This window comes from Theropithecus gelada, chromosome 5 (genome assembly GCF_003255815.1).
Source record: "Theropithecus gelada isolate Dixy chromosome 5, Tgel_1.0, whole genome shotgun sequence".
Lineage (NCBI taxonomy): Eukaryota > Metazoa > Chordata > Mammalia > Primates > Cercopithecidae > Theropithecus > Theropithecus gelada.
Window position 1 is genome coordinate 79389805 of NC_037672.1, and position 20036 is coordinate 79409840.

At 36.1% G+C, this 20036-nt stretch overlaps 1 pseudogene; it reads left to right on the top strand.

The window, feature by feature from the left end:
• The first annotated feature begins 18962 nt into the window (after positions 1 to 18962).
• On the top strand, positions 18963 to 19748 carry LOC112624333 (annotated as a pseudogene).
• The last annotated feature ends 288 nt before the right edge of the window (positions 19749 to 20036 follow it).

Consider the following 20036-nt stretch of genomic DNA (forward strand, 5'->3'; position numbering starts at 1 on the left):
CTGAGACTTTAGAGGATCACTTGAGCACAGGACTTCAAGATCAGCCTGGGCAATAAAGCAAGACCCAATAAATACATAAATAATAAATAAATCAATCAAGAATGTTAGCCAGGCATGGTGGCATACACCTGTGGTCCCAGTCACTTCAGGGACTGAGGTGAGAGGATCGTTTGAGCCTGGGAGGTCAAGGCTGCAGTGAGCTGTGATCTAGTCACTGCACTCCAGTCTGGGTAACAGAGTGAGACCCCATTGCCAAAAAAAAAAAAAAAAAAAAAGGAGAGAAAAAATGGTTGAGTATTTCTTATCCAAAATGCTTGGTACCACGAGTATTTCAGGGTTTCTTGGATTTTGGAATATTTGTATATATGTAATGAGATATCTTGGGAATAGGACTCGAGTATAAACACAAAATTCTTTAGTTTAACATACACCTTATAAACACAGCCAGAAGGTAATTTTATACACTATATTTTGATAATTTTGTGCATGAAACAAAGTTTGTGTACACTGAACCATCAGAAAGCAAAGGTGTCGCCATCTAAGCGACCCATGTGGACCATCTGTAGTTGTTTGTCATCGCCATCACTCCTGACTTTGAACTTATATGCTATTAATAAGCAATCATTTTCTTACTCACATGTAGGTGTTTAAGTAAAAAATATGACCTGTCATTAATACAGTGAAAAAACAATGTGTTCAGGTAACTAAACAGCACAGTAGCATCATCAGAATACCTCTATCAGCTGTTAAACGACAGCAACTATAAACACCAGCAGACTGAATAAACTGCATTGTGCACCTGTGTTTTCACTGCAACCTATCACATGAGGCCAGGTGTGAAATTTTCTACTTTGTGGCATCATGTTGGTACTCAAAATGCAAAATTGAATCAAATATAAAATGTGGACTTCAGACATTACAATATTCAATCCTTATTTAACTCTTGCTATAACTTTGTTTCATGCACAGGTTTTGGAGCATACTGGATGTCGGATTTTCAGATTAGGGATGCTCAACTGGTATTATTCTGGCCCCTGCAAAGCTTTCAGTAGGTCCCCTACTATTTCATACCGGGGACTTGCGAGTTCCTGGGAATAGCACTGTAACTCATTCTTGAGTGGGTCCTTGACTTCATTGAGTTTATAATCTAATAGGAAGAAGGCTATGAAGAATTATAATAAAGTAAAACAAGCAATTACAACAAACCTTCCTCTTTAACTTATCAAAAACGGAAACTTTGAAGAGCTGCTCTTTAATAAATCACTGGAAGGCACCAGGACCCAGGTGTTTTGACTCAGCCTCATTTCAGACTGAGATCTGAGGCCATGATACCTCATGTGCCTATATATGCTAATAATCACCATTTCTTGTACCACTGTTTACATACTCTCATCTACACAATGATCTTCAACTCTTTCTCATGCACTTCAGTCTTACAATTTGTGATCAGCAAACTCCCCTGTAAATTCCACCTCTTCTCTGAATGTTCTTTTCAGTGGCTGAGTTCCATTAATCCTGGCTTCCATTTGTGTAAATTCTTCTGCTGAATTGCTTTTAACAGAAAGTCCTTTTATTCTTTCTCAGCTTATAAACCTCAGGACAATGAGATGTGATAGGTGTCCTCCTTTCTTCTTACTGCCATATCCAATTAATTAATTCCCCCCTGTACTTTTGAGAAAATTAATGCTAAAGCCTTTGCCATCCATCTATAAAAGTGACACCCTTTCTTATGTCTTAATGCTTTCTGCTAAGCTATTACTCTTTATCATTTGCTGAAGATTTATCTCAGGGCAAAGAATTCCTCCCTACCTGATTATCATTATCAACTATTTCAACATTAACATAGACGAAGTGGCCACACCCTCATCTCTTTGGTTCTTGAACTCTTGTCTCTACTTTCCATACCCATTCCCACACTCAGCTTTGATTTCATTAGAAATTGAATCAAATATAACATATGGACTTCGGACATTACAATATTCAACCCTTCTTTAACTCTCTTCCTATAACTTTGTTTCATGCACAAAATTATCAAAATATAGTGCATGAAATTACTTCCTGACTATGTTTATAAGGTGTATGTTAAAGAATTTTGGCCGGGCGCGGTGGCTCAAGCCTGTGATCCCAGCATTTTGGGAGGCCGAGACGGGCGGATCATGAGGTCAGGAGATCGAGACCATCCTGGCTAACACGGTGAAAACCCGTCTCTACTAAAAAAAAATACAAAAACTAGCCGGGCGAGGTGGCGGGCGCCTGTAGTCCCAGCTACTCGGGAGGCTGAGGCAGGAGAGTGGCATGAACCCGGGAGGCAGAACTTGCAGTGAGCCGAGATCTGGCCACTACGCCCCAGCCTGGGTGACAGAGCAAGATTCCGTCTCAAAAAAAAAAGAAAAAAAAAAAACAAACAACAAGAATTTTGTGTTTACACTCGGGTGCTATTTCCAAGATATCTCATTACATATATACAAATATTCCAAAATATTGGCCCTTTCCTGGTTTTATTTCTTTTACTGTCCAGTTTAATTAAAGTATGCCATTATAATCACTCATTTGCATATACTCAACTCTTTTGCCCTTTTTACCACTTTTGTATACTTTAAGAAAATTCTTATTGAATTCTAACTTATACCATTTTTCTGCCTGTAATTGAGAACCAGAATATTCTGGGAAAAAGAAAAACATGCAACCGGGCATTTTCACATTAAAGTCAAAATGAAAGACTTCAGATGAGCACAAAACAAGTATGTTCGAACTCCTGTGACGACTCCCTAGTGCATTTGTTTTCCAGCATTCTGAGATGATATAACATGCCCTCTCCACTTTTTTTTTTTTTTTTTTTTTTTTTTTTTGAGACAGAGTTTTGCTCTGTCACCCAGGCTGGAGTGCAGTGGTGAAATCTTGGCTCACTGAAACCTCCGCCTCCAGGTTCAAGCAATTCTCATGCCTCAACCCCCCAAGTAGCTGGAATTACAGGCATGTGCCACCACCGCCAGCTAATTCTTGTATTTTTAGTAGAGATGGGGTTTTGCCATGTTGGCCATGCTGGTCTCGAACTCCCAGCCTCAAGTGATCCACCTGCCTCGGCCTCACAAATTGCTTGGATTATAGGCATGAGCGACTGCACCTGGCCCTCTCTCTATGTTTTCAACTCCATTGTGTTAAGTATTAATGATCTACTTAATGTTTTATGGAGACAATTGAATGTATCAAACATAATCTCTTCAGCAGAGACTGCTAGTAACCATACAATATACATTGAATCCTTATTTTTAATGACAGGATTTCATTCTTTAGATAAATACATTGCCACCTTGCAGAAGGATTATTTCTCATCCTTCCTTGAACCTAAGTTTAGCTATATGAATCAGTCCTGGCCAAGGAGACGTAAATAGAAACTTTATGTAGTGTCTTCATCATTAGAAGGCTCATTAGAAGGTATGCATGTGGTCTTCTTTTTCTACTTTCTCCAACTTTCTGCCTGGATTTTTTAAATTTATTTTTTATTTATTTATTTTTTTAGTTTCTAGTGTGTTTTATGCTAACAGGCAGAAATTTGCCAAGAAAAACAGAGAAGGGTCAGATAAAATTGAATGACACTGCATGTCATGATGAACAACCATCTGGGGTCCTTGTCCAGTATTGTTCCAATGGAGTGGAAGAATTAGAAAATGTTTCCATGTATAATGTGAGTAAAAAGACAAGAATTAAAGATGGGTAATTTATAAAAATCTTTCAAGAAGTTTGATTATGAAAGGAATGATAGAAGAACAACAAGGAAAAATTAAGAATTAGGAATTTTTTTTAATGGGAGGTGCTTGATCATTTTCACTTCATTTTTATTTACTGAAGGGGAATCTGTTGATTTTAACAAGTTAATCAATCTAAAAGAAGAATTAATGTTCTCTCCACACCTCTCCTTTTCCTTCGGCCCCCTAAACAACCTGTTCTTTATTTTTCTTACCATTTTTTTTTTTTTTAAACATGACGTTGTTTTAGTTTTGTCTCCTCTAAAGCAGGAATAATAGTAGTACCTACATCAAAGATTGGTAAAGATTACATATGTTTTGTTCTTTGGCTATTGGACCTGTGATTAATTTGTTTACTCTTGGGTTCATTCCCTGATGCCCATTACTCTGCTTGTCACCACAAATATCTGACTCCTTCATTTCCTAGGACCCTTGTCTATTGACTTCTAATTGGTTTCAGTATCCTGAATATACCAGCAGAACACTAGGGAGAAAGAAAAGGAGAAATCAGGATATTTATCTTTCTTCCTCTCTCTTTCTGTCTGTTCCATGCTAGATCTCAACAGAACCTCTCCCTTCTTCATGGTTTGAGGTCTCCTTGAAGACTTTCTGTCTCTGAACTTGAGAAGCATCATTGTGCCCCATTTGTACTTCCAGCTATAGGGGTGATAATAGCTTTCACGTGTCGCTAAGCTCAGGGTTGTCTTACTATGACCCATTTGGTTTTTCATCTCGTTTTTCATGTTTACAACTAGGTTCCCATGTTATATTCCTCTACTGAACTACTTGGCATGGGTTCTGTCTTCCTGACTTCGTCCTGACTGATACAACTATTATTATCATCACCGTCATCATCATCAACAGAATAAGTCAGGAAATGTGGAATGTGGAAAAAAATGTTAAATGTGGGGAAAAAAAGTACCTCAGAAAATAAGAGATGGAATACAAAGCCCAAGTAAGAGGAAAAACCTGCAATTGGAAAATGGAAATAACTTCATATTTAAAAAATTAAATAAATAAATAAATAAATAAATAAATAAGCATCTAAAAGCATGTGAATAGCCAGTCAAGATTATTCTGTATTTTATGTTTTGTTATTTTTATTCCATCCATTTATCTTGGACATGTTTGAGGCAACTAAGACCATAGTCCAGTTGTACCCTGTCTCCCAGTAGCACCTTAACAAGGTAGTGAGTCTCCAGAAAAAGGTGGCAGAAGTATGTGTTATACAATTAGAACCTGAGAAGTGTCAGGGAGCTCCTTGTGTCCCAGAGTGCACAGAGGCAGCAGAAGGAAATCCATGCAACACAAAAGAGAGCAAAAATAAAAACAGTTACATAAAATTTCTGAGCAGATTGGAGATGAACAGAGCTCAAAAAGTCCCTAAACATAATTTGTTGTGGGAGCAACAGAAGAATTTCTCTTTGCCTAAGAGTGGTACTAAAGAAGAAAGAGATTTGCTGAATTTAATGCATCAGATGAGAGCCCAGAATAATTTAGTAGCAATATGTACAGACTGATCACTAAGAAACAAGCAAGACAATATGTGACTCAATAGAAGTCAATGAGGACAGAGTATATTTAGGACTAGATGCCCAGTCCCACCCTCCAATGTCTTTAGACTATGTAAGACACATGGACCCTTGACATAGTTCCTGGAAAAGGAGAGGGGAGACTGAGTAATAATAATTGGGGTTATGGTTTTGACATTCTGACAGAATAGGGCTGAAAATAGAATATAAATTCAATTTTAGAAAAATAATTTTTGTTTATTACACATCTGAATTAGAAAACTGAGATTTCTACCTATGACAAGGGAATAAAAATAGTTGAAGGTGGTAACAAGATCAGTTTTAAAGTCATGTTGGAAAAATAAGCTCATAAAATATTTAGAAATTTTATGAAGCATAGTACTACATTAAAAATACGAATGGGCTGGGTATGGTGGCTCACGCCTGTAATCCCAGCACTTTGGGAGCTCGAAGTAGGTGGATCACCTGAGGTCGGGAGTTCAAGACCAGCCCAACCAACATGGAGAAACACCATCTCAAATACAAAATTAGCTGGATGTAGTGGTGCCTGCCTATAATCCCAGCTACTCGGGAGGCTGAAGCAGAAGAACTGCTTGAACCTGGGAGGTGGTGGTTGTAGTAAGCCAAGATCGTGCCATTGCACTCCAGCCTGGGCAACAAGAGCAAAACTCCAACTCAAAAATAAATATAATCATTCATATATATATACAAATAGATATATGTATATATATCTATATAGCCATATGAACATATATATGAATAGATTCATAGGTGTGTGTGTATATATATACATATATATCTGAATTAGAAAATATACACATATACACACATGAATATAAATATGTATATGTGTATATGTGTGTGTGTGTGTGTATATATATATATATACACACACACACATATGAATGAATCTATTTTGCTCAAAAAGAGAAAGCCAAGGTGGAAAAAAATTCTTTATTTCAAAATGCTTAAAAATGTTTTTGAATAATTAGTTGAAACACTGAAATCACCTAGAGTATAATCTTGAAATTTTGGAGCTAGTTAGCATTTTGGTCATCTTGCAGTTTTGTTTTGTTTCTCCATGTATACAAAATTATTTGTGAAGACAGAATTAATTGTGAAATTACTTATAATGAAATTTTTAAATATTTACAGTAGCTTAATTTCAACTGGATAAAATAGAGATATATGCTTATATGGGGCTAAAACTATAACAGGTAAAAATATAAGAGTGGGGTTCACTGTGCCCATTTCATGTCTGGAACCCAGACACAGCAAGCCACCTTTCAGCTTAAATACTTTTTACCCTAGTTTTCCCAGTGTTTTCAAATGAGTGCTAAAATGGTAAATTAAGAAATAATGACTTAAACACTTTTTGGCTATATTTGTGATGGAATTTGAATTGGCATAAACTTTTTTCATACAAGAGATAAATCATTACTTGGCATGTAAAATGCCCTGGTCAAAATTTATTTGCTGCTTTTCTTCAAAGAGAAAAATAGTGATGTTCTGGCAAAGAGTATACGTGAGAATAAAGAGAAAGGATTCATTGTTTATCTAGCAAGTTGCTCACAAATTCGAATTACTTAGCAGTTATCTTTCAAGACTGAACACTCACATCAACAACTGTAAGCAAAACTGTTAATTGTTATACTGTATTTGACAATATCCTTATAATGGGAATTAAGTTTAAGAATAGGAAAAAGAGAACTGATCACTGGTAACATAAGCAGTTTTTCACCTTAAATTACATGTGACAAAAATTGTGGTGTCAATAGTTTAGAGAAAAAGGAAAAGAATGAGTTATCTTTCTTTACTGAGCACGGCCCTGCGTGACACAGCAAAAAAGACTAATCAGTCAGTGACTGTTTCATGACATAATTCACTAAATTTTCCAGTAATAATATGTGTTTATTGAAAATTTCAACTTCGTATAGTACCACTTCTTTGGCAAATCACTTTTCTACAGAGATTTTCATAAACTTTTAAGAATGGAGCAGCAGTGGGCACCAAGCAGTCTACTAGACGTCCCTGGTTTATTGTTCTATGGCATTAGAAATATTTTGGCAAAAACTTTGAGAAATGTAGCCTACTCTATAATTTTTTAGTCACTTATTTCACGTCTTTTTGATAATTTAAAAATTTTGCCCAACTTTGGCCATTAGATAACAATACCTTCTAGAGAAGCCATGAGCCATAACTCTTCATGAAGTTCCTCTTGCTCTAAAAACAGAGGCCCATGTCCTGGACCCAGATCCAGATAAAAGGGCCAGGCACTATGTTGTCTGTATCAATTGCTAATTCATAAAGGTCTTAGGTGGGGGGTCTTTGCAAAAACCAGCAGAGAGTACCTGTGTCTTGTTTTCTTTCTTTTTTATTTATTGTTTTTGTTTTCTCAGCAACCTGGCTCTCAGGGAAAGAAAAAGGCTCTTCCAAAGTGTCTGGCTGCAGCATGCCAATAATCGTGTACAGTCAGTAGCAGTGCAACAAATCACTGATAAGTGATGAAAATATAAACATGGTAATTCTAAAGGGCTTAGATAAAAGGACAACATGCTATTTGAGGACAGCTTTTAATTCTCCAATGAAAAGAGAAGACAATTATTTCCTCTCTAGGAATTTTGGATACAGAAATAAGTTGGAATGTGACTTTACCTTGCTTCTTTGAGCCATAAAAGGATAATATTCTGATTAACAAGCTGGCTTTTGTAAACTCTAAAACTAAGTACGTTTACAAATTAATTATTCTCTAGTTATGGGAGGAGAAGCAAGCCTTGTCGAGAGTAGCAGTAACCATCTCCTTTATATCACTGCAGTAGGGGTTGGTATTTTAGGCTTCTTTTGCATTCATCCCCATAGCATTTTGTGAAGCGTGTCATGAAAGACAGCAGTACAAGATTTCCTGCAGATTTCTCTCATTGATTTATTAACTGATCTATACAGTGGTTGTCTTATCACACTGATCACTAATGATGACATAGAGAATAATTGCCATCCTATGACCTATCAGAAAAGTCATTTTAAATATGAAAGTAATCATATTTTATTATTAATAGTCTACATAAGCCAGTTCTCTCCTTTCTAGGATCTATACTAGCAGAAGTTGTAAAGTAGTGTCTTAAATACTCATTCAGGATGTTTAATATACTTTAAGTCAGTGGGAGATTCAAACATTATCAACCTTGCATTTTCTAGGGTTTTTTCTTAAATTTTCTTTATCAACAGAATTGGCTGAAAGGATATTACCAGATCTTGCAATAATATGACCAAAATATTCATAACTTGGTCTTAATAAATTGCATATTTTAAAAAAACACATTAAGTCTCAACAGGAAGATATCAAACTACAATTTTACCTAAAAGGTCTTAATAGGTGCTACGTAAATATGACAGTATATTATTAGAGGAAAATATTACCTAAAATAAATTGTGAATCACTTTATGGTTAGATGAACTGAAATTAATATTGATACTGTGTGCTTCACTCTTAACTAGAAGAAAAATAACATTGCTGGAAACATTAATATGATGATGGTGCTTCAGGTAAGCAACTCACAGTGGCTTTTTGCCATTTAAGCAAATAACGGTGGCTTTTTTTTTTTCCTGAATGTTAAAATTATATTTTGGTGTAGAAAAATGTATGATTTAACAATTATTTTCATTATATAGAATTTTCCAGTAGTTCAAAGTCTACATTTGAAACTTATTTATGCTGACTTTTTTTTTTTTTCCTAGATCAATAGTATCTCTGGAAATTAGATATCTCCACAGAAACTTTTCTCTTCTTCTTGATTTACCTTCGTCATTTTATGAATATTTTTTCCTTCTGTTTTAGAGATAAGGGCATGAGATAAAATGCATATGTTATGGGGAATATATTTAACATATATTTGTATTTTCCAATTCAGCATTCTAAAACAGTTATCTGCCAAGCAGGTAAAGTTAAGAATGCTTACAATTTCCATATCACCACAAACTGTTACAATCCGCACCTCTCTGTCCTTTCCTTTGAACATGGCCATTGTGATACCATGAACCTTTTAATGACAACACCGTAGCATGCAACATGATAGTACACTATGACCAAATAGACCAGTTTTGTTTTTAATAACATAAGATTTAATAGTTTTCATTTTTGTAATTCATTTTATTTTGAATTCTTGGTTTGGATGTTTTAGGAATTTGGACACTTGAAAAAAAGCTTTCGCTGTGTAAGAACACAAGAGTTCTACTTTTACCAAATTGAGTTAGAACTTACGTTTTTCTGTCTCCTCCTTCTGTACTCCTTCCTTTTCTCCTTCCTTCCTACTTTCCTTCCTTCCTTTCTTCCTTTTGTCCTTTTTTTTTTTTTTGCAGACTAAATCCTCAGAGAATCCTATTTATATATTCTCAATGAATTTTATTACATTTCTTTAAGTAAATAGCATTTCAAGTTATGTGTAAGTAAAATGTGCATGAACTACAAAGACATAATAGTGATAATTCAATTTTACCCACGTAGTTCTATTTTATTTGATTCTTTCTTCCTTTGTTAGTATTGGTAAATATATTACCTCACAAAAAGTTATTAAAATCTGTACTTCACAATAATTTTTTCCTCAAACTATTACATGTATTTTATTTGATTCCATTATACATTTTATAATTTTGTATTGGAATGCAATAATCGCGTATATTATAGGGGTTCAAAAGTGATGCAAAGCAGATTTGTAAAATAATAAGTTATATAGTTAATATATCAAATAAGTTTATTTTACATCATAAACGTTAACTATGACTTTCCTTAATGGATGAATTATATTCATTTATTGTTTTAATTATCTATGTTTCGAAATGTTCAAATTGCAACATGACACTTGTAATGATAATATTAAACATGTATTTCCTAATAAAATTGAGATTACAAAGATTAAACATTAAGAACTTACAGTTTGTTTTCACACCAATTAATATTGAAATTCCATCTTCTCCTAAGGTAATTTTTGCAAAAGTGTTACATAATATATTAATTATTCGTTTACTTTCATCACAATTCTTATTGTACTTGATCTATTACGAGAAAAGTATAATTGCATAAAAGGATACTGTGGTCTATTCTTCTATTTTAGGAAATATTGCTATTTAGAATAAACTACCCCACTGAATATTTTTTAGTATGGAGTATAAAAATATTACTCAGGTAAAACCATAATAATAATGATCATTATTTATTTAGAATATTTAATGTGAGTGATATTTGCAACCATCACTTTGTTTTTAAGATAGTTTTATTTGATTGGTGTAAAAACTCTAAATGTTGAATTCTCTGTAATAAGGTTTAATCAGGTATATATCATATATACACATATAAGTTTCTTATAATTAGCTGTCATTTCTATAGAAAATATAAGTAAATAAAAATGTTAAGCTGGAACTAAGATTGCATGACCTTGCTACCAGTTAACTTAAGGAACTGTTAAAGGCTTTGTCATTTTTCTGTAGCACAGATTTTTATAAATTAAAAGAAAACTTAGACAAGATATGTATCTGTTGTCTTCATTATACTGGGTAAGAACTGACAGAACAATTAAAACAGGGCTGTGCTTCTAGTAGGAAGATATAAACAAAACCTGAAATCCAAGTAGTGAGCTACCCCTTTATTTCCAAGATTTTAAGTATTTTGCCAAGGGCAGACTTACTTTGGACAGAAAGAAGAGCCAAACATATAGGAGAAAGGGAGAACTCAGGACATAGAAGGAAAATCTAAAGTACTTGACAGTATTGATACTGCCTAAGATGAACATATTTGACAACATTTACATTCCCAAGGATGAAGCAAGCACTGAGCTTCGCAAAGGATATTGAAGACAGTAGATACAAGAGGCCCTACTGGAGGGAACTATGCAGGAGTTCATCAAGAGAGAGAATAGGAGTCTACTGTAAGCAACTGGCCATATCAAAGGAGGACAGCAGGGAATACTTGAAAGATATCTAGCGAAAACATATATAATCTTAACTAAATCAGAACAAAAAATTGTCCTTCATTTATTAAGGACTGTTGGCTGGGTACAGCAGAAGGCGCCTCCAATCCCAACACTGTGGGACGCCAAGGCAGGATAATTGCTCAAGGCCAGGAGTTCGAGATCAGCCGGGGTAACACAGTGAGACCCCCGTCTGCACAAAAAATAATTTTAAAAACTTTAGCTGGGAATGGTGGCATGCCTGTAGTATTACTAGTTACTTAGGAAATGATGACTTGAACCCAGGAGTCCAAGGTTGCATGAGCTATGATAGCACCATTGCACCCCAGCCTGGACAACAGAACCAGACCCTGTCTCTAAAAACTGAATAAATAAAAATAAAATAAAATAAGAATTGTACACTGACTATCAGAGTAGAATGAATGAATTGTGACTCTGTTTACTTTGTGGTTTTATTTTTATAATAATAGATATTAATTTTTTGGTATTTCTCATAACAGAGTATGATCTATTCTCCATAAATCTGTTTATTTACAAGACAACATAATTTTTAAACCCTACAAGTATATTATATATATGCAATTGGGGAAAATTTATTACAAGTTTGAAAGTCAAGTGAGCCAAAAGAAATAAGTAGAACCACTTATAAAATCCTGTCAAGGAAAGATTCTTTTCTGTTTGGATCCCTTACAGTGCCTATTTAAAGACTATGATTGATTTTGGTAAAAGAAACACCGTGCAAATAATAAACGAAAGTAGAAATGTGTATAGACACTGATAACAAAAATGTATAATTATACTCAATTCTAATTATTTCATTGGCTGCCCATCAAAGGAATTGCATTTCTTTTCTTCTTCCTATGGAGTCTCTACAAATTGATCTTACCAGTGACACCACATTACACACACACACACACACAGACACACAAATGTCTGTGAAAAAATGTTTGAGGAATCTATCTTCTTTGGTTATGAATTAGCTCTTTTCAAATAACTATTGACAATACCACTAAATACAAACTGACCAAATGAATTGTGTTACGTGATTTAAAGCAAATAATTCACTTACAGCCTTGCTTCACTGTCTTTTCTTTCTCTCATAAAACCTGATTGCTTGGTAATCAGCATTTCTGACACCTTCCTGAGAAGAAATAACATTGTATCAAGAAAAACACAAAATGCACACCCATCTTTTAATGGGCTCATTTAATGTTCTGTCCCCAAGTCACCGAAAAATGTATTTTGTGGTTGTAGAGAAGAAAATCAAGCCTAATACTCTACTCTGGTAATCAACTTCCTATATAAATTCTCACTTCAGTTAAGTTTCGAGTCAGGCAGAGGTAAGTTAAAATCTTTGAAACACTATTCTCCTTTCCTGACAAAAAGACACACAAAAACTGAGTTCAGCTCTCCTGCAGTTTTTGGAAAGAGAAACATTCTCTTTATATATAATTAAAGGGGTTTCTAAAATAGCAAACAATCATAGAAGTTTTCACAGTTACTATTGTACTATTATGGCTGCTATTCAATTTTTAATGGAAATTATTCAAAATTAAAAATAATTAGTAAATAAGTTAAGAAAACATGGAAACGCAAGTTTTTAAATCGTTTAGGAAGAAATGACGGAAGATAACATGAATTGAACACATGTTTAAATTTGTTGCCTATGAGGGTAGGGAAAATGGAGATACAAAAATTATAAAGTGATGAAACTTGCAATGATATTTCAGAGACACTGGAAGTTCCACAACAAAGGGGACACCAAACTGACATGAAGTACTTTGAAGAAGAATTGACAAGTGCATCCTCCTGAGATAAGATGAACTTTATAAAGGGAAGAGGTAACAGGGGTGATCCATCAGGGAACAATGACTTATGCATGTAAACATGCCCAATATTGTGTTGGATTTGTAGAGAAAAATGAAATTTGAGGGGGACATTACAACAAAATTATCACTCATTATCTACTATTTACTATACTAGACCTTATTGATAAAATATGGGCAAAAGAGAAACAACACGCACCATTTATTGGCCAATAAGAAGAGAAAGCAAACAACACAGAAATAAACTCACGCTTGGAAACTAATGCTGTCTATGAAAGAAAGGAACCCAGTGCTCTGAGCAGAAAGCAATTTATTTCAATTAGAGGACTAAGAAACTGACTTTTAAGCCAAAACCTCATTGAGAAGTCTGAATTAGCTGAGCAAAAGAATATTGAAAATTAGCCAGGCATAGTGGCAGGCACCTGTAATCCCAGCTACTCAGGAGGCTGAGGCAGGAGAATTGTTTGAACCTGGGACACAGAGGTTGCAGTGAGCCAAGATTGCGCCACTGCACTCCAGCCTGGGCAACAGACTAAGACTTTGTATCAAAAAAAAGAAAAAAGAATATTGAGCATGCAGTAGAGGGAGCTGAGTAATGGAGAGGTGTACTTCAATGAAAGAGAGAGAAAAGTATAAAGGACTGAAGGAATTTTCCAGGCATTGGATAGCAAAGAGTGAGGGTAAAAAGGACTGGAGAGTAAGAATGACTAGAAAGGCATCATGAGGGCACGGTCAAATTTTAAAATTAGTCCTGAATGCAATGCAAAGCTTTGGAAAACATTTAGTCAGAGAAATAACATCACCTGATTTATATTTTAGGATTATTTTGGTTGTTATAAGAAGATTGGATTAGTTGGGAGCGAGAGTGAAAGCAATTATTACACAAGATAAGAAATTAGGATGACTAAGTAAGAGTGTTGGGGTGGAAATTGAGATAACTTGTAAAATTTAAGATATTATTTTAAAGACAAAATTGGCCAAATTTGGTGTACAATAATATGTAAGGGTTACTCTGCTTCATTCCTTGAGTAACTACTGGATAGTAGTGTCATTTATTGAAACAGTGAGGGCTAAAAGAGGAGAAGATTTGTTTGCAGAGCTAAGACAGAATGATTTTGATCATGATAGAACTAAGATGGTTAAGATATATTCAAGCAAAGAAAGATGAAAGGATAACGGGCTAAAGGAAATTTTAGATGGGTAATAGATTGTTGCTTACAGGGCTTGAAACTCAAAGATAGTATCAGAACTGGTGATGCTGGTGATATATTTTTGGGAGATGTAGACATATAAAATTTCTAAAGGCATGGGACTGCCTGAGCTAGACAAAGTAAGTGTGTATTACATGAGGGAAAAAACAAAGAACAACAACAACAAAAAGCACTATACAAAGTTCTTAGGTTGTATAAAACAGAAATAGCCAGAAAAGAAGAAAACATATTAAAAAAGGAAACTCAAAAGCAAAGAATAAGAAATCATGAACTGAATTACTTTTTTTTTAACTCAGAGACTGGTCAAATGTATCAAATAAATAAAATACTGATGAGAAATCAAGTAAGACAAAGAAGGAAAAATGTGTATGGATTTGACATGGAGGTCACCAGTGACCCTAACCAGAGCAGAGACCAAATAGAGTTGGAGCCAATAAAATCTGCTGTACTTTTCTATGAAGAGAGAAAACTATCTGAATAAATCAACGTAGTATGTTTAAATTATAAAAATAAATGAACTATGTATTTATTTACAGGTAAAGTCAATATATTTAATTTCTTACTTAATATAACAATTAAAACTAGAATCCACATGGTTTACTTTTTATAAAAGTTGATGCTTAATATCATATTTTTGAAATGCAATCTACTTTTTATTTTACAATGCTGTATTAGTCTGTTCTCACAGTTCCACATGGCTGGGGAGGCCTCATAAGCATGGTGGAAGACAAAGGAAGAGCAAAAGGATGTCTTCCACACGGCAGGCAAGTGGGCATGTACAGCGGAACTCCCCTTTATAAAACCTTCAGATCTCATGAAACTTACTCATTATCACAAGAACAGCACAGGAAAGACCTGACCCCATGATTCAATTACCTCCCTCTGGCCCTGCCCTTGACAAGTAGGGATTATTACAATTCAAAGGAAATTTGGTTGAGGACACAGTCAAACTATATCATTTCTCTCCTGGCCCCTCCCAGATCTCATGTCCTCACACTTCAAAACACAATCATGCCTTCCCAACAGTCCCCCAAATTCTTAACTCATTCCAGCATTCACTCAAATGTTCAAGTCCAAAGTCTCATCTGAGACACAGCAAGTCCCTTCGCCTATGGGCCTGTAAAATCAAAAGCAAGTTAGTTACTTTTTAGATACAATGGGGTTACAGGCATCGGGTAAAAATACCCATTCCACATGGGACAAATTGGCCAAAACAAAGAAACTACAGGCTCTATGCAAGTCCAAAATCCAGTGGGACAGTCAAGTCTCAAAGCTCCAAAATGATCTCTTTTGACTCCATGTCTCACATCCAGGTCATGCTGATTACTGATCATGATGTAAGCAGTGGGTTCCCATGGTCTTGGGCAGCTCTTCCCCTGTGGCTTTGCAGGATACAGCCCCACTCCTGTCTGCTTTCATGAGCTGTCATTGAGTGTCTGCATCTTTTCCAGGCAAGCAGTGCAAGCTGTCAGTGGATCTACCATTCTGGGGTCTGAAGGATGGTGAATCTCTTCTCATAGCTTCATTAGGCAGTGTCCCAGTGGGGGCTCTGTGTGTGGGGGGTCCCACTCCACATTTACCTTCTACACTGCCCTAACAGAGGCTTTCTATGAGGGCCCTGCCCCACAGCAAACTTCTGCCTGATATTTAGGCATTTTCATAAACCCTCTGAAATCTAGGCAGAGGTTTCCAAACCTCAGTTCTTGACTTCTGTGCACCTGCAGGCTCAACACCATGTGGAAGCTTTTAAGGCTAGAGGTTTGCACCCTCTGAAGCCACAGCCCCAGGTGTACCTTAGCCCCTTTTAGTCATGGCTGGAGCAGCTGGGACACAAGGCACCAAGTCCTTAGGTTGCCCACAGCACAGGGGCCTTGGACCTGGTCCATGAAACCATTTTTCCTCCTAGGCCTCTGGGCCTGCGATGGGACGGCTATTGCAAAGGTCTCTGACCCGCCCTGGAGACTTTACCCTATTGTCTTGGTGACTAACATTAGACTCTTTAATACTTATAAAAATGTCTGTGGCAGGCTTGAATTTCTCCCCAAGAAATGGGTTTTTCTTTTCTATCGCGATGTCAGGCTGCAAATTTTTCAAACTTTCATGCTCTGCTTCCTCTTGTACACTTTACCACTTAGAAATTTCTCCACCAGATACCCTAAATCATCTCTCTTTAGTTCAAAGTTCCACAGATCTCTAGTTTAGGGGCAAAATGCTGTCAATCTCTTTGCATAGCAAGAATGAGCTTTACTCCATTTCCCATCAAGCTCTTCATCTCCATCTGAGACCACCTCAGCCTGGACTTTATTGTCTATATCACTATCAGCATTTTGGTCAAAGCCATTCAACAAGTTTCTAGGAAATTCCAAATTTTATCACATCTTCCTATCTTCTGAGCCCTCCAAGCCTCCAGGAAGTTCCAAACTTCCCCACGTTTTCGTGTCTTCTTCTGAGCCCTCCAAACTCTTCCAACCTCTGCCTGTTACCCAGTTCCAAAGTTGCTTTCACATTTTCAGGTATCTTTACAGCAGCACCCCACTCTACTGGTACCAATTTACTGTATTAGTTTGTTCTCACAGTTCTACATGGCTGGGAGGCCTCACAATCATGGTGGAAGACAAGGAAAGAGCAAAGTGATGTCTTACATGGTGGCCGGAAAGAGGGTGTGTGCAGGGTAACTCTCCCTCATAAAACCATCAGATCTCATGAGACTTATTCATTTTCATGACAACAGCGTGGTAAAGACCTGGCCACATAATTCAATTACCTCCCTCTGGCCCTGCCCCTGACACGTGGGGATTATTATTATAACTCAAGGTGAGAGTTGGGTGGGGACCATATCAATTGCCATATAATTGTCCTTGAGAAATAAAATCATATGTATTTCAGTAATATTAGAGGAAAATAAAGAATGAAAGTCAATAAATATTTGAGCTACAAGGATTTTATACATTTTGAATTCTTCTTATTTTACAGATAAGGAACTTGAACTACCAGAATAACAGCCTCTTATTAGACCAGGTTTTGCAAAAATAAACTAAAATTCTCTGTGGTATTGTAATAAAAAATAAATTTCATGAATTTAATAAATATTAATAATAATGCTACCAAGGCCGGGCGCGGTGGCTCAAGCCTGTAATCCCAGCACTTTAGGAGGCCGAGACGGGCGGATCACGAGGTCAGGAGATCGAGACCATCCTGGCTAACACGGTGAAACCCCGTCTCTACTAAAAAATACAAAAAAAAACTAGCCGGGCGAGGTGGCGGGCGCCTGTAGTCCCAGCTAATCGGGAGGCTGAGGCAGGAGAATGGCGTAAACCCGGGAGGCGGAGCTTGCAGTGAGCTGAGATCCGGCCACTGCACTCCAGCCTGGGTGACAGAGCGAGACTCTGTTTCAAAAAAAAAAATTTAAAAAATTAAAAAAAATAAAAATAATGCTACCAAGAAGTTAGCCTTTTCATTTACAAACATAGAAAATGACAACCATAACTGTTGTTGTTTTTAATGATAGTTAAAATAACGATTAATAACTATTAAAATAACAGTTAATAACTGAGTTATCTGTCCCAGTCTAGTTGGGCAGCTCTAACACACTACAATAGGGCAATTTATACACAATAGAAGTTTATACTCACAGTTCTAGAGGCTGAGATGTCCAAGATAAAGGAACCAGGAGATTCAACATCTGATGAGGGTTCACTCTCTGCTGCCAAGATGGGACCTTCTGGCTCTGTCCTCATATTGCAGAACGGCAAGACTGTTCTCTTGACGTTTATGGGGCCTCTCTCACCTGGACATTATTCCCATTTGTGAGGGTTCCTCCCTCAGTACCTAATCACCTAATGGCTCCCTCTTTTAATACATCACCTAGGAGTTAGGTTTTAACACGAATTGTGGGCAGATACGTACGTTCAGATCATAGCACCATCTAAAGCATCCTTAGAAGTCTGATTTATTTGCCTATTTGACTATAAAATTTAAAAAGTGAATATTTTTTACATGTAAGATAAAGTTCACAATGAGCTCTGATGACCTGGAATTTGCCAGTTTACTAGGAAGGAATACTCTCCTTGCTTCTGGTTTTCCTTCATTTATTACAGGAATGCTGGGGGTGAAACCTGATGACACTGTATGTACTGAAGCTTTTCAATAAATTGTGTTTCAGTTTTAATAAGATCTGGCTGTTTTATTTGTCTGTTGTCACTATTGTTAACCAGATTTTTTTCTACATTTGAGTAGTTCTTAGGTGGACTTTCAACTACTAAATGTGGTAATTTGTAGAAAAGTACATGTCTTGTCTGCTGAAGCATGTATCATTGCTATGCATTACTTATCACTTAATAATTTAATGTAAAAGTACTCATCAATAAAATTATTATTTTCTAGCTTACACTTGGTAGTTTTAAGAAAAAGAACAAGGAAATAAACCTATCAGTATTAACAATGGAAGTAACACTGTTTCCATAAGAAGTTAATTCTTCATACATTTAGGGAGATTGTATTATTGAAACAGGAAAGAAGGAGAAAGAAAGGAAGAGAGAAGGGATAAAAGAAATATTAGTGTGAAAAATATATATTTTTTAGGAAATTCTTTTCAGTCTCCCTTCCTTGTTAACCCTTTCCATGATTTAAAAAAAAAAAAAAAAAAAACTGAAATAATAATGAAAGACATGTGAAGTACTCCTGATACTGTGATTGTGAAACATGGGTTAAACATGGTTCCACAGATGATCGAAAGATTGCCTTTGAGACCCTGAAAGTGAAGGATGAGAAGAGCTTTAAAGAGACTGAAGTACAGATGAAAAAAATACAGAAACTACAGGATGGCATAAACATTTCAAAAGGCAAGATCATCATACACAGTGGCGACAGTGAACATGAAAACTGATATGTCCACAATGACAAGGAATTAGTCCTTGTACAACTGTGAAAACTTAAGCCTAGGCAGCATCCCATAACTTACTCAAACTCACTCTCAAGGCCCTGATAGAGATTGTTGAAAAGGGTGAAAAGATCTGTAAGCAATCAAAATATTGCTGAAATATGTAGGAAATTTGAATCTAAGAAAGAAAAAGTGCTTCATTTTTGTCAGTATTGACTCACTAAGGAGCAGGAGGAGATTTAGGAGAATAACCTAGAAGACCTGAGAAGCTCGACAAGTTGATGGTGGACTACGTAGGGATGGAGAATTTCCAGAAATAGTATGACAAAGTGAAAATGCAGCAACTGGCCTTCAACACAGACGAGTCCACTGTTAGAAATCAGTGGGAAGTTGTGGGAGATGCTGAAGGAGTACTTGAATGGCATCTCAGTGAGTGACAGAGTGCTGGGCCAGATCAACCCACTGTTCATAGTCATCCATGGACGCAGCTTACCCTAGCCTTTGTCCACACCTATAGCCCATCCAAGTAACAAACAACATCCAACCACTTATCATGTCATTGAAGCAGCCCACATGATCTCTCATACCCTGTGATCTAAGGAAAATCTCTTTTCAACCCACAGGGATTTTTTTGAGAGACCTAAGGACTTTGCTATTAAAAACTTCCAATGGGGCAAGGGCAAAACTCTGGTTGGTAGTTGGGTAACTTTGAGCAAGTAGACAATTTTTCTTAATTTGAATTTAATTTCCTCACGTTGTGTGAGAAGAATAAACACCTCATAAACATAAAATATTATATTCATGTGAAGTATAGATTACCATTATTTTAAAAATATTCTCTACTGATTGGAAAGATAAGAACAAAACCTTTTAAAGGAAATT